Here is a 16,093-nt window from a genome sequence, read left to right as displayed (position 1 = left end):
TAATGGGCCTCAGTGCATTGAATATGTATTTGAGATATAAGCTCCCGTATGTGCCCTCGCCGTAGGCGAGGTATACAATAGTGTCGGGCCTCGGAGGTATTTGGAGGCGATGCCAAGGCGATGCCAACATGTATTCCCAGCTAACTATCAAATGCCTGGCATATATCAAGGGAGACACACCCTGCTGCCTGGAGTTTATTAGGGGTTGCGTCCATTATGTGGTAGAGTCGCCGTATATTTAATAATGCGCTGCAACCTGGTATGAATCCGCACGGATCAATCTGCACAAGTCGCAGCAGGGAGGGGAGCGAGCGACGGGCAAGACTTTACTGAGTATTTTATATTCTGTATTCAATAATGACAGTGGCCTGTAAGCTGTAATGTCTGTGGGGTCTCTAGCAGGTTTTGGAAGGGTATGCACAAGTGGGGGTCAGGCTGCCTATATGTAAAGCTGTTTGATACAGTTGTTCCAAATGCGGCTAAAGATGAGCTGGAAAGGTGGCAAAAAACTCCCTTGGAAGGCCATCCAGCCCAGGCGTTTTATTATGTGGGAGTTCACTAACAGCCTCTCCACTCGCCCTTCTAGTCACAGGTGCAGCTAGTGCTCTCTCATCCTCTGCTGTGATCTGCAGACAATTTAGACTGTCAAAAAGTCCTCTAACATTTGAGGTTCTACTGCTGGAGCGGCATCATATTGGGAATTGTAGTAGATACAAAAAGCAGCGTTAATCCCTTTCTGGGTGGAACAGGAGTCTTAGTTGGGGTATTCATTTCTAGGATGGGGACTGGTATTGGGGCGCTTTGTAGTATTTGGGCAAGTAGTGTGCTTACCTAGTCTGTTTCTGTATGTACTCTGGGTGTAGGATACGTGATCTAGAATATAAAAGCGGTAGGTGGTATGTGGACTTGGTGCAGGAGAGCGTTGGAGCAGATGTTGTGGTCCAATGTGGTGTGTAGTGTGTGCTGTGGGGAGTTGTACAAGTATTCAAGTAGGTCCTGATTTTCGCACACCTATGTCTGAGAGCACTCTCCCTTGTGCCCATATACGGCGTTCTTGGGCCTGCCGCATCACAGCTGTGCCCTGCAATGAGGAGGGGGTGGGAGGTGTGAGCGCTCTAATTCAGTATCTAACACTATGTTAAAGTCCCCTCCTAGCACCAAGCGACGTATGGCCCAGTCTGCAAGTGCTGAGTTTAGGTGTTGAAGGAATCTGTCTTGTTCAGTGTTTGGGGCGTAGGAGCTGGCCATGACCAGTGGTGCTCCATCCAGTTTACTCTGAAGTTGGACATACCTGCCATTACTGTTGATTCGCTTCTCCCGATCTTCGAATGGGAGTCCCGTCTTTATCCATACTGCCGTCCCTCGTGCAAATGCTGAGTAAGATGTGTTAAAAACCTGCATTTTTTTCTGTAATTTAAGGGCTTCGGAGTTGGTTAAATGTGTTTCTTGCAGAAGAACTTGTTGTGCTTTACGTCTGCGTACATGTGTATAGACACTGTGGCATTTGAGCATAGAGCCCATTACCAGCACATTCCAGGTTGTTATGTTACATAGATCATTCATGTTACAGCTGTACACTAACCTATGATCTATTACATTTGGTGGATTCACACCTTTCGGCGCCTCTTGACGGCCGGGTTGCTCACTAAAGCGACAGAATGCTGCTGCCTGCGTCCCCCACAGGGGGACATCAGCAGGGCACGCCCTTAGTCCCATTAGTCGGAGCCACCCCCCTCTGTCAGTCCTCGTGGAGGGAGAGGCTCGGGCAGTGCACCTGCCCCTCCCCCGGCCGGGTGCACCAGTGACGTGTATCCGGGGGATGGCGCGTTGGGGGTGGGCAATACTTAGGCCCCTGCAGCCCTGCATGCGACCTCTTTGCCGGTCGTCTGCCCTCCCGGCTGCCCCTGTACAGGCCGTCCTGCGCCTGCCTGCCTCGCTGCACCCACCCTATCCTCGTACCCAGCAGCTTGGCAGGTGGCATACTGATTTGGATGTTCTAATGTTTTCTTTTGTGTTGCAGGCGGAGTTACAGGGCGATCTGGAGGCAGGCTGGTACAGTAAGGGTACCTCTGCGGCAGACGGGTACAGTAAGGGTACCTCTGCCTGGCACAGTAAGGGTGCCTGAGCCAAAGACCGGGAGCCGCAGGGAGGTTCCGGGAAAACCGCGACGGCGCCCCGTTAGTCCTTCAGGCGGTTGGGGGGCCTTACCAACCGGGGGTGTGCCACACCACGCTCCGCCCTGAAAGGGGGGCGGGAGTATGAGACATGATCACGTGATCCGTAAGTGGAACAGCAAAGGCTGCACTGTCCGGGCGTCGACCCACCGTGCCGGCTGGCTCATAAGGCGGGCGGGGCAGCGAGGGGCTGCCTGCCCTGGATCGTCCGTAAGATAACCCACAAAAAACGTCATACTTTTTGTTGTATGAAAATAAACCTGCAGCAGTTCTTTACCCATAACAATGTGTCCTGTGTAATCATTATATGGGTAAGTGTATACAATGCAGGGGGGGAGCGGATGACGGTGTGGGCACTAATAGGAAAAACACACATTATGCTCTCCCGCCTCGTGCTTGGCTTCTCAATGAGTTCACTATCTGCTCCATCATCCCAGGAAGTCATTCACCAGCTGCGGTGTTATTGTGGGGATTAGTGTTAAACTGTTTTGGGAGTGACATACCCTGAAACCGGTCCCAAGATGCTTGCTTCTGGTCCAGGGAGGACCTGGCCTGGCAGTTTGTTTCGGACTGTTCCCATGGGGCACACGGTCAAGACTGATTTGCATATGGCTGGGTCCAAACTGGGGTAGCGTAGCGTGCAAAAGAACGATGCATTTATCCCAGAAATTTTGAGTGGGGGAGAATGTTTGCATTGTCAGCATTCCGTCTATCTTTTGTTTGTTGTAACACTTTTTGTCCTAAGTGGGATGGGTATGCCCAGACATGGGTCCCTTGCTCACTATGCCACTGGATTCAAGCTAGCCTGGCTGAAGAAGGGTGACATACCCTGAAACCGGTCCCAGGATGCTTGCTTCTGGTCCAGGGAGGACCTGGCCTGGCAGTTTGGTTCGGACTGTTCGCATGGGGCACAGGGTCAAGACTGATTTGCATATGGCTAGGTTCAAACTGAGGTGGCTTAGTGGGCAAAAGAACGATGGATTTATCCCAGATCTTTTGAGTGGGGGAGAATGTTTGCATTGTCAGCATTCCATCCATCTGGTCCATCTTTTGTTTGATGTAACACGGTTTCAACAACCAGCATCTGCTTGTCCTTCCTCTCTTTCATGACCTGACCCTTCAGAAACAAGACTGGCATCTCTCTATTTAGGACAGGAGTCAGGCAGAGGGTATCAGAAAAAAGATCTTTGGGTTAAAGGACCCAATATATAAGGCCTCTCTCCACTCTCCAGGGCTGCACTATATAGAGTTTTGATCCATATGAAAATGGGCAGAGATGTACAGTCATTAGCATAAAGAGTGGGTGTACAAATAACTTGAAGTCCTAGACTTATTACATTTAGTGGACGAGTTGTTTTTATTTAACATTTCATAACTATTTAAACATCTCTTTGCAGACGAAAAGCATATGAAATTCAATAAAAGATACATTGGTGGGACGAATAAGATCAGGGCTCGCTTATCCATACAAAGCCTACCAAATCTAGCTGTATCATTAATTTTAACGTGGAACACACCGGATATTTTGATTGGAAAAATACAGTCTGCTGGCAGGTGTCAATATCGCAGCGGGAGCAGCATGACTCATCGTGCCCGGTACCTGTGCATGGCAAGTGTTGTGTGAAAAATCCTCTGATCGCGTAATGAATTACAGGAGACATATACGTTGTTGATTACTCATTAAGTACTGTACGCGACACTGAGTCTAACTTCGCAGGTGCATCCAGGTATATTACTATTGATGTCATGAGTGCTGCCTCTGGCTCATGACATACCAAGAGGGGTGCTCATGCACCTAGACAATGTGTGCAATTGTGGGGACATCAGGAATGGAGAACAATTAATTGAAGGAGTCAAAATGGTTATGTCTGGGTCTTTTTACAATTAAATATTCTTAGAGTTAAACTAAAAGGGGGCTTATTTATGCGCCCTTGCGTCAATTCTTGCGCCGCCGCTGCATCACTTTTTGTGACGCACCAGCGGCGTAAGAAAAGAGCCTTGTTGCACCGAATTTACAAAGTGATGCATCTACCGAGATGCGTCACTTTGTAAACCCCTGCGCCACTTTATACCTGCGCCAATGTAAGCAGGGTGGGCGTTCCGACGCAAGAGAGGGTCGCAGAAGTGACGCAGTGAAGTCTATGAGATTTCACTGCGCCACTTCTAGGACGCAAATGTGTCAATATCTTACACCTGCCTCCTGGCAGGCGTAAGACTGACACAGGCACATTTCACATCGGACTTGCCCATATGAAATGACCTATTGCTGGAGTTGCGTCACTTTTGTGACACACTTTAGCAATGCGTCATTTTTGCGTCTACAGATACATCAGAAATACTGACATCTGTAACCCTTTGTGACATGATGCGTCATATGGTAAGTATGACGCATCATTGGTGTCGCAAGGAGGGCAGAATGAAAAGTGACGTATCACTGTATTCACGCAGCGATGCGTCACTTTTCATAAAAGAGGCCCAAAGGGCTCAATTACAAGCCCCTTGTGCCAACATTGCGTCACTTTCTTTTGGGTTACATCTGTTTTGCCTGCGTTGGAATCGGCTGTGCCGCATTAGTTTTCAATTTATACAAGTGGCCGATATGCGCACTTTTATGCGTCACATTCAGGACCAATATGTTAGAGTTGAAGGTAAATTTGTCCCCTTTAATGCTCTCACACATTGATGTCCGGAGCGTAGGCTACTTGCGTCAAACTGAAGTGACGCTGCCTCACTTATTTGACGTACTGCTGTTGTTGCATCGGCTTCCTTGCGCCATGGGGGGCCGTATCATAAATACGGCGCATCTGTGGCATTCTAAGCTATTTTGCCGCAGACACAAGTAAAGTGACGCCTGGCTGCAGTTTCTTGTGAATGAGTCCCGGAAAGTGGTGGCATTTTTAAGTCAAAACACTGAGATCAGACAAAACCGCTTTTCCACGCATTGCTGGTATTGGGATTCCCAAATTGAGATCTTTTCAGACATAGAAGAGTTGACTCGGAGAAATGGCCGATTTAGATCAGGTTTTGACTGGATTGCAGGTGGGCATTTCGCAGATCATATGATTAATGTGCACGTGAAGCATTTATTTAGAATGGTGTATACTTCCTTGGAAAGGACACTTCCTGAAGGTTCATGAATCGATCACAGGATCACTGGTCGAGCAGCGTGAGACAGCGCTTGTTGGGGACGATTCATGTAGGAGGCACTGTCCCTGCGCACCTGTGTTTTGTCAGGATCCACAGTCCCCGCCCCCCATTAAACAAGACTCCACAGTTGTTCCAGGTTTATCACAGAATATGGAATACTTATTTTTGCACAGCACTATCTTCCCGATACATTTGAACCACCCTGAACTACACTCACAGGCAGTACGCGGTATGGCGGGAACAGTTATTTTACAGCCAAAAAACCATTTATAGATATACTCGCACTGACATCTGTCAGAATATCCTTCACAGTCACCAGCCCCCTGGAGGCAGGTGCCCAGAGATGTGTCTGGGTAGGTACAAAAGAACGCATCGGGCTGGACACAGTCTCTGATTTTCCCTACACAGGTCTTCTTGCTGAGTATGCAGGTGCAGGCCTTGTTGGGGGGGGCGCTGCCGCTATCACACAGCCTCCATTTTGATAAACACAGTTGCACGAATCAACGGCACGACGGTGGAGACCTGCAAAGCAGACACAGGTAGAATTGAGTTAAAGAACAGCAAGGAATGTACTTTGCATCCTACAGTATCTCAGAGTTGTAATGTTCTGAGTGTCGCATGCACAGTCCATCGAGCACGCAAGCGGCACAGACGGATTGGTAAGATTTAAACAAATGAATAAAATCCCCATTTGAAATAGCAAGTGCAGGATAATTTTAGAATATATTGAGCACCTCTCCCTTAATTTAATAAAGTATAGAAGAAAAGGGTCACACCAAGACACATGAGACACGCAACTCATCATCAGTCATCTAACAACTTCATTTTGGTTCAGACACCCATAAAAGTACACAGTAGCAAAGCATCACTGATAACACACAGGCAATGTGCATGTTCGATAAAAAAGATACAGGGTTCACTGCAGTACAAGTGGGATAAAAATGAAAGTCGTATTCCATCTGGATGCAATAGAGCACAAGGAGGCAGCTTCATTCTGAGACAATGTCCAGGAGCACAAATACACAATTCACTACAAGCACCCATTTGAAATGGGTCTAGAACATGGCTCATCTCTTTATGATAGAGCACATCAGAGTGTCTCCTTGCTATTATAAATTCCAGAAGGGCAAAAAAACAAAAAAAAACATACGGATCAGCTCTAAAAGCGCCCACCATGCCAACAGTGATGTCCAGCAGTACATACTATTTCAGAGGTATTCAGGCACTTTTCTGATGTAGGTAAACAAAAAATATATAGGGCCTTATTTATGAGCCCCTTGCGCCTCCGGAACGTCACTTTTTGTGATGCTCCGATGGCACAGAAGCCTGCGTGGTATTTATCGAGCAGCACTAGGCCACTTTTTCGGGCTTAATGCTGTCTGAAAAATACCAGTCCCTTTTTATCGACTCCAGCACCATGAAATACCAGGAAGGCACGTTTTGTTTAGGAGCTTGATGCATAATAAAAAACAAGAATTGAGCACAGAAAATAGATGCTTTAATAGTTAAGGGCAGGCAACTGTTGTGGCAGGATTAATTAAACAAGTAGGAAGTGTTGAGCACAGCAAATGAATGTATAAAAACAGAGCACTGGGAGCAGAGGAGGGAGAGTGTTGAAAAGGAAACTGTACCAGAAAGGTCTGAGCAAAGGAATCGGACATTTGGAGAGATAAACTTTTGAAAGGACAAAAAGAGCACAGAAAGAGCAGTACGTGTGTTGCAAGATTCAGTGAACATACACATAGGAACATCTCAGCGGAGGGAAAGGGCACACATTCGGTACTGGAAACGTAATGGAGAGAGGAGAAAAAGAAACAAGCACAGGAATAACTGATGACCGGAAACGGGAGCAGGAGGGCATGAGTGCAGCTACGGGCACCGGAAGGGCCAAATAGAGAAAACTAGCACAGCCTTACTTACATGCGCGCACAAGAAGGATGAACAGAGGAACTAGGTGTAAGACAGATTGAGTACTGTATACCTTGCAGAGAGAGCAAAGAAAAGGAAACGAGCACAGCAAGAGCTCAGAAACAACAAGCTCTGGGCATTGCAGGGGGCGGGGCAGCCGAACCCTTTGAAGTAGCTCACGGCCTGGCGGCCGTGAAAAAAAAAGCAATTAGGGGGGAGGAGAAGGGAGGCCTGTGGGAGGGGGGCTGATGGCATTGAGGTGGGGAAATGCGCGTGCTTGTGATCGTGAACTGTTGGAAATCCGCAGAAATTCGCCTGATCCGCCTGATGGTTTGAGCTCTTGGTTACACTGCGGGATATTAATAGGCGAGCCCTAAAAACAGTTTAGGTGTACTTTGAGAAGTAAGGCAGACATTTTAGAAAGGTAGCCAAGTTGGGAAAACATGGCAATATCCTCTCATGAAAGAGTCATGTCACACTTTTAGGCAGGGGCTGCTGTCATCGACAGACATGTAGAGAATACCAAAACTTACAGTAGGCCCACTGCTGATCATTGTTTAGCTTTCTTGTTTGTCAATCTAATATATTTGCTTCTTATGCAACAATTTTCCATCCTCCTCTTGTTATTCTCCCTCCCGTGGATCTTTGCTTTTTTACATTCATTTTTATTTTGGAGATTTGTAACCTTCCACAGCTTGACAACAAGGAACTACTTTTTTCCTCTGAGCACCCCATGGGAGTGCATGTGTGTTCATGCTCTATCCCACACATCCCTCCCACCCATGCTCTCCTGTGCTACTCCAGCTCTCCTTTCCCAAAGCACAGCAACAGCGACAGCGACTCCCCAGTGTTTGAATAAAAGCTTTATGAAGCTGGTTTAGTTGTATCCCCTGTGTTCGCAACTAGTTGCATTTATTACACTGGGGAAGTGCAGGATGCTGCACTCCATCTCTGCTAGAGATGTTGCTTCTTCCACAGCCTCATAAATCATCTCACTGGGCTGCTGCAGAGCACCAATTGGCCTGAGACTTTATTCCATTTTGGAGCCATGTGGAAAGTAAATTAGGCTTGGGAATTTTTTTTTCTTTGAAGATGCACACTTCCTAATCCACGGGCTCAGACAGCTCTTATGTTCTTTTATGTACCTTCAACCTGTTGTGGCCCTCTTGGGTCTCTGAGCTTCATGATCAGTAACTCCATGACATGTGTTGGTCTTCAGATGTGGCTCTGGGCAGGGTTCCCTTTCATACTGCAGGTTGTCGTCCTGCTTAACACCAGTCAAAGGCAGGTGTTGAATCCCTGCTACTAACGTGCCTTATTGCGTGTTTTTGGCTCGCATCACCGATCTGGCTGGTCGTTGAGAATATCGTGAAGTGGTGTTTTAGGTCGTTTTTGCACTGGAACGCCTACTCTGCATATCATTAGCGTTAGTTGCCGCTGTCATCCATGGCGGTGTTTTATGCAGCAGCTATAGCTGAGAAACTGGCGATATAGGCAGTTTGCACCAGCTTGGGAAAGGTGCGTATAGTCTATCGCCACTTTTGCCGCGCTAAAGTGCTAATAACTCAGCAATGAGTCCTTGAGAATATGCACCTAGGTTTCCTGTTTAGCAATTACTGTCCACAATTATCTATGACTCCATACCAACTAGAGAGTTCCCTCGTGTGGTCTTTGTACCTGGGTTTCAATGCAACCTTCAGTGGTTTACGGAGCATCAAGAGGAGGCACGTGAAATGGAAGCCCACTGTCCCAATAACTATTATCTGCCCATCTCCAGGTATCAGTTTGAGACTATCCTTAAGGGTATCTTGACTCTAAGTCTCTCCTACCCCTACAAACCAAATACTATGAAACAACAACGTGCAGTCGATGGAATCTCAACACTGGACGAAAAGGATGGCCACATTAAGTAAGCGCCACAGTGCTATACTGTTGTTAGAGGTGATGAGAGATGCTGGTCCAGAAATGAAGAAATGCATGGGTTACACTGCAGCCGGGTCCAACTGAGACTACTGATTTGGTTTCATGGGCTGACACACAGCAAGAGCGTAACATCTCTGGATGTTGCAGAACTTTCCTGTAGTACACACACTGTCATAGAAATATATTGTGGTGTAGCACAAGGATGCATGCTGTAAAAACTAAAGTTGTCGTCTGTTCGGTGAGAATTGTTTGTGCTGTACCGCTTTGACACTTTGGTTGCAAAGTAGCTTTTACTTTGCTCATTATAAAGGAAGGGCCACACATCCCAAAATGCAGAGGATACCTCAGGACAGGAGAGGGACCCAAACATATCTTGAGACATCTTAATAATTGTGCACATTCACATCCACGTGAGATGTGCCTACACTTAGGATGGATGGATGGCTAGATAAACCTTGCTTTATTGTTTCAGTACTGATGTTCCATAAGCCCAAGGGCACAAGTGACAATATGCTTCCCTTTTAACAGGATGGCATGCCAACCATGTCAACCAGCAGCATGGATGTGTGCTGAACATGATTATGAAATATCCAAAGTGCTTGTGCTCATCAGTAATTCAGCACAGGGAGAGCTAAGCTTTCATCATACAAAGCTGGATGAGTGTGCAGCCTTTACCGTGCACAGAATCAACACGAATATCGTATCAATATTGTGCAGTATGGGCAGATGCACGTTTAGTAGATGGTGTGCACCTCTGCCCATCTGTGAACTGCACCTCTGCTGGCCAGCTTCTGCTTTTCCTCAAATGCCTCTTCTCGCCCTACTTGTTGCTGACAGTACTTCCATGATGTTCACTCCCATTTAGATTAAACTAGACTCTTTCTTTCTGCCACAAGCATTTCACTGGTAACATGTTTTGAGCTCATTGTTTTGCTTACTTCATGATTTAGCCATGTTTGCTAGGATGTCTGCTAGAGTGCCTTTGGAGGTGTGCACCTCAATTCAGGAAGGACCTCAAGACCCGGCTCTTCGACCGAACAGCCGATACACCACCCTCACTCAGCACCTTGAGGCCCTTACTGGTGAATAGTAGTGCTTTACAAGAAACCTGATTGATAAACAAGAACCTTTTGAGCCTATTGCGATTTGTGAAAAGTAGCTACAGAAATCTGAAGGTACCAAAGTGCCACTGAGCAGCCAATTCTATATATTCAAGGTTAATTTTAGCAAATCATTCCGTGGTTTCTGATTGCAGATGTGCAGTTGTTCCATGGCGCTCCAGCCGTCTTAAGGTTTGATCCAGTTGACATCTTATTTAAGTAAGCTGTGCGGCCCTGATGAAGCCCTGAGATTCTGCACACACGCTCTAGCTAACGTTTCGCAGAGCTAACCTTGGTGAACGAGGAACACGCAATACCATTGATCAGCTAATAACCTACCATCCATCCTGTGAGATGAGTGTGCATTCACAGAGCACAGAATCAACACGACCATTGTAGCAAAGACTCCCATACCGCCAAGGGAAAGCACTGAATTCCTGGGGGAAAAAAATACAATGATTTAGTCAATTTCTTCCAAAAGACATTGGAAAGTGACTTTTTCCCCAAAACCCTTTTACCACTTAAAAGATGTATATTGGATCTCAGAGTTTGACAGCGCACAACAATTTTCTGCTTTTCTAGCTGACTCTTACTGTATAAATGCCTAAATGTAGCTCATTCACAATTAAAGATTTGGCTGGCAATTTATAGCGAAGAGCGAGCAAAGGCCCGCCTCCCCAATCACTCAGAATGGCCCCAACGCCTCTGGGCATCCTTGGGATGGGACGCATCTCCTTGAACCTAGCAGGGAAGGGAACATCCTACGGGGAAATCCGGCAACACTTTTTGGCACTTCTCGCCCAAGACTTCCGAGAGCTGCCCTGCCCGAGCTCTCTTCGCCTCCTCCACTTGAGCCAACCTACGGACAACCCTTGAAATCACTATACTGATCACCCCGAGGTAACAACTTTTTTGACGCACTAGAGACAGGAACCTCTTTCTTATTTTGTCTTTCCTACTTTTTTTTTTCTGACTGTGCTTTGGGGACAGGGGTGGGGGGGGGGGATGTTTTTTTTTTTGGGGGGGACTCTTTCTTCTTGATTGGAAATCCATACATAAGCATCACAGGCCCTGCGTGGCTCGGTCGGGCAATCTATCCTCTGCGAGGCGCATGTACAGTTATCATCTGGTGGTTTTCTAATAAAAAAGATTTAAACATAAAGTGCGATAATAAACATAAGATGACATAAAGATGGGCTTTGGTTCTTGATAACTCACATTGATGCTTGATAGCTTTCGTATGTTTTCTGTTGCACAATGTTAGGCCAGAATATGATGACGGCTCATAGTCAGGCTCATGTCACGTGCACAATCACTCGGAGAAGTGGAGGTCAACTCAGTATCCTTCACCCCGGTCACGCCAGACAAAAGGTGCCACCATTCTTAGTCCTGCTCATCAGGGTCGGATTGGGATCACAATCCGGCCCGGGCACTGATGAAAAAGTGGCCCACATTCAAGAGGCGTGGCCCATATTTAAGGGGCGTGGCCCACATTCAAGGGGCGTGCCCTTTCATGAAACACCATTTGCACAGACAAGGAATGAAAGTGGGAGGATACTGTTCTTGCACATGACACAGGACCCAGGGGACAATGGCCTACATGCTAAGCAACTAAAAAAAATAGCAAGGCCCCTTTCTGTCACAAAATTATTCCAGCCCTCCAGCACAGGAGCACCTCAAAAGCAGCAAAACCCCTGCTATTATTAACCTACTTAGCCCTCCCCAGACCTTCAGCTCAGGAACACATGAACAGAGGTAAGGCCCCTGCAATTAGTAAATTAATCAGCCCTCCAGGCCTCTTGAAAATGTCCTGGCAGGGGAGCACAAAACACAGCTGCTGGGTCATCCAAAGTAGCCAGGTAGCCAGGGGGAAGGCTGAGATGAAGATGGTGCATGTTCCAAACATCACCTGACCCCCACATTAAGACCCATTCTTCCTCGCCCACTATGCCCTGAATGTGAAGGGATGTGGGCAAGGTGTTAAGACTAACACCGTTTCTGGGCTGCACGGGCGCCAGGGGGCCGAGGTGAAAATGGCTCAAAGGCCAGAGGCCGATTCTTGCAATCACCCCTCCCCAGCCCAGCCTCAGCGTGATTGATTGGCAGGGCAGGGGTGAAGGAGAGGCCACAGCTGACAATCGCTGTCTGGCCGTACAGCGAGGCTGCTTTCATTTTCTCTGTCTCTGTCTCCGTGCACTCTGTGGGCCGTTTTTTTTTCCTCCCATTTCCTAGTCCACTCTCTGTGGACTGGGAAAGGGGAGAAAAAAACGGCCCACAGAGGGCACTGAGACACCGGCCCTTCGGCCGATGCCCGATTGCCCGCCTTGCCTATCCGCCCCTGCTGCTCATACACTCTATAAATCACTCGGATATTTCCCAGTGATAAGCATAAATCAGCCTCGAGCCCTAGGCTCGTCTCAGTTGCCCAGAAATATAAGAGTATCTTAGCACACTCTCTCTGGAGGCCTACATGATGTAATTATGGCCGAATACATCAACGGTCAAGCGCACTGTTCCACTATAATAAATAAAACATTAATTTGCTAGCCTCCGGCTCAAATGGGCGCTCAGTGCTTAATTGGATTCTCACCTGTCGGAAAGAGAAATTCAGCTGGAGCTGGCGAGGATCACAGGAGCTGTCAGGAAGGAGAGGGCGCCTCAGCACAATGTTTCAAGATTTCGCCAGATGACGCTGCAGGAAAGACCAGAGCTCCTAGACCGGCAAGAAAGTTTGAATAGAGATTGGTTTCCACGGGGTCAGGCCACTCTTTATAGAACGCTACCACGCCCAAGATCACCGCCTCCAGGGCAGCTGGGACTTTAACCTTCAACGAATTGCGCAGGAAATAAAGAACAGAGGGCATTCTAAACAAAAGAAACAAAATACTGGCAACACACGTTGCCTCATTCAATGCCTTTAGCTACCATATGCTGTTTACCACGGAGTACCTGAAGTATGATGGCAGCATGGGGTAAGCCAGAAGGGAGTGCACAAGCACCACTGCTTGGTTAGGGCGGGCCCTAGACCGCGCACCGCCGACACAGGGAAACTTGTCCAGCGCCTGTTAGCTCTGTTTTCCCATCTTGACCTAAATAAAGGATACCATCATCTCGAGCTAGGAGAGAACTGCAGATATATTACCACTTGTTCTACTCATTTTGATATGTTCAAATACAAAAGACTGAGAAGCATATTCATGCGAGCTTCAAGTCATGCATGCACCACGCAACGTGCTACATGCACAACGCAAAGCTCCAAGTCATATTTATGAAGCCACTCAAAGCCACTTTACATGGCTTTGAATGGCTTCGCAAATATGGAGTAATGCAATGCAATGAAAATCGCTGTGTTGCCTTACTCTGCACAAGGGTGGTGTTACGTGGGTGCTCCTACACAACTCACATGTTTTTTTATGCATTCCCAGATTTACAAGGACTTGTAAAACTGGGAATATGTCATAATTTTAACCCTCCCAGGGGAGACATAACGAGGGGTAATATCTTTATTTCTCCTCACTTTTTCCTATTCTGCACAGCACATAGAAAGAGACAAACGCCTCTCAGAAAGGTGCAGTAGATTTGCTTTTCACTTACAAGAGGCCATAGAGAAAAAGTTGGCAGCACTCTTACACCATCACATCATTGAACATTCCACAGGACCTATGCCATGGGTTTCACCCATTGTACTTGTAGCAAGGAAAGAGAGTAGTGGAGCAGTACGCATTTGTGTTGATATGCTCCAGGGACACAGAGCCATTGAAGGAGAGAGGCAGCCTGGTCCACATATCACGGTCATGATCACACAACTGAATGGAGCTAAAGTCTTTTTCCGTCTTGACCAAAATAAAGGATACCATCAACTTGAGACAGAAGAGAACTGCAGATATATTACCACTTTTCTACTCATTTTGTTCTGTTCAGATACAAATGACTGAGGGGCATATTTATGAGAACTGGTATTCATGCACGCACCATGCAACATGAGACATGAACAACGTAAAGCTCCAAGTCATATTCATGAAACGACGCAAAGCCACTTTGCAGGGCTTTGAATAGCTTCATATATGGAGCAATGCAATGCAAAGAAAATTGCTGTGCTGCCTTACTATGCACAAGGGAGGCATTACATGGGCATTGCGGTGGGTGCTTCCATACAACTCTTATGGTTTTTGATGCATTCCTAAATTTACAAGAACTTGCAAACCTGGGAACGAGTCAAAACCTTATGCCGCCCCAGGGAGGCATAACGAGAGGAAATATATTTGTTTCTCTTCGTTTTTTCCTCTTCCTATGTGTGCATGACTACTAGGAAAGTTAAAACCTGCACCTTGGAACACCAGAGTACTATCTGTTGCAAGAAACAGATAACTAAATTGACTACACACTTTCTAGAAAAGAGACATGATGCCAATGATCTTAGATGAATTGTACAAGATAAACCAACGTCTTACCTACCTGTTAAAAACATGTAGCAATATCTGTTCAGCAAGGAGCAACGCTGGGTATTCAGACTCCAAAGTGCCAGCCTTGGTCTCAATGATGACATCCTGTATCCTAGCCTATCCCAATCCTGGTGGGATAAAATTAAATCATAGGGGATTTCATTGGGATTTGTAGACAGTGCTGGGTATCTCGTATTCACATGAAATATTGTTTCAGGTTAAGACACTTAGTAAATCCATGGTAATATTCCGGGACATGCCAGTGGACACCTTTTTGAAATGCTTAGCAAAACATTCTTTCCACAAGTATTTAGGTACATTCTGCTAGATTGTACCAAATCCATGGTAATATTCTGGGATAAGCATGAGTACATCTTTTGAAATGCTTAACAAAACATTTGTTGTATAACAACTGAGGTACACACTACCAGATTGTACCTAATACACAAACACAGCTGGATTGGTGAGAGAGGCCATGCCTCCTTTTTACACCACTCTGCAAACGCGCCTCCTGGCGCAGTTCTGCTCGAGGGATGAAGTCCACTTTAGTCGTTAGGTCCTGAGAACACAAGGGGACCGTTTGCAGAGTGGTATAAAAAGGGGCATGGCCTCGGGCCACCTCTCAGCAATCCCACTGTGTGAGGCTTACTGGAGGTAGTTGGTGGGCTAGTTAGCCCCCAGGGACCCTCAGGATTCAAGGGGACTCTGCCAAGTCAAAAGATGGTTGACAACAATTCCTGATTTGGAGTGTTGGCAGCCAATCAGAATGAAGCTTGTGCTCGGGAGAGTTCGCAAATCCCTCAGATATCAATATTTTTATTTTTGGAATCTCTCAGGAACTACTGAACAGATTTACACCATTTAAAAGAAAAGTCGCTTTCTGAACCAAGAGCTTCCTTTTTGCCAAATTTGGTATAATTCCGTTGAGCAGTTCGAGCTGTAGCCCTGGCTAAAGACCCTATGGAAATTAACATGGGGAAAACATGTTTTGGGATCCCCTTTTTGATCAGTGGAAGAGCCAGGTCTTGAAGTCCTCCCTGAATTGAGGCAGTAACAGCGATTACCTAAGGTGTAGAGGCAGAGTGTTCCAGGTCTTCGCCTCAAGGTAGGAGAAGAATCTTCCTCCAGTTGTGGCCTTGCATATATGTGAGATAGTAGCCAGGGCCAGTTGGGCCGAGCAGAGGTCTGTGGTGGGTATGTGGAATGCAAGGTGGTGGTTGGGGTATGCAGGTCCTGCATCATGTAAGGCTTAGTAGGTGTGTGTGTGGAGCTTGAAGGTGATTCTTTTGTTGACTGGCAGCCAGTGGAGCAGGTGATGTAGCTGCGATGGTGGATGTTGAGGATGTGTCTGGCGGAGGTTTTCTGGAAGTTCTGCAGTTTTTTGGAGGAGTTTCTGGGT

General features: G+C 46.8%; 1 pseudogene across 1 annotated transcript; it reads right to left on the bottom strand.

Moving 5' to 3' along the window:
* Nucleotides 1-3,512: 3,512 nt before the first annotated feature.
* LOC144762171 (uncharacterized) lies at nt 3,513-13,008 on the bottom strand (annotated as a pseudogene). Its single transcript, XR_013596061.1, has 3 exons — nt 12,843-13,008; nt 10,592-10,689; nt 3,513-5,843 (listed from the first exon to the last, which is right to left on the bottom strand). The product of XR_013596061.1 is annotated as an uncharacterized LOC144762171 (transcript).
* Between the last annotated feature and the right edge of the window lie 3,085 nt (nt 13,009-16,093).

The sequence above is a fragment of the Lissotriton helveticus genome, chromosome 6 (assembly GCF_964261635.1).
Source record: "Lissotriton helveticus chromosome 6, aLisHel1.1, whole genome shotgun sequence".
Lineage (NCBI taxonomy): Eukaryota > Metazoa > Chordata > Amphibia > Caudata > Salamandridae > Lissotriton > Lissotriton helveticus.
Note: the sequence above shows the minus strand (reverse complement) of the source record. Positions and strands in the feature narration are given on the sequence as shown.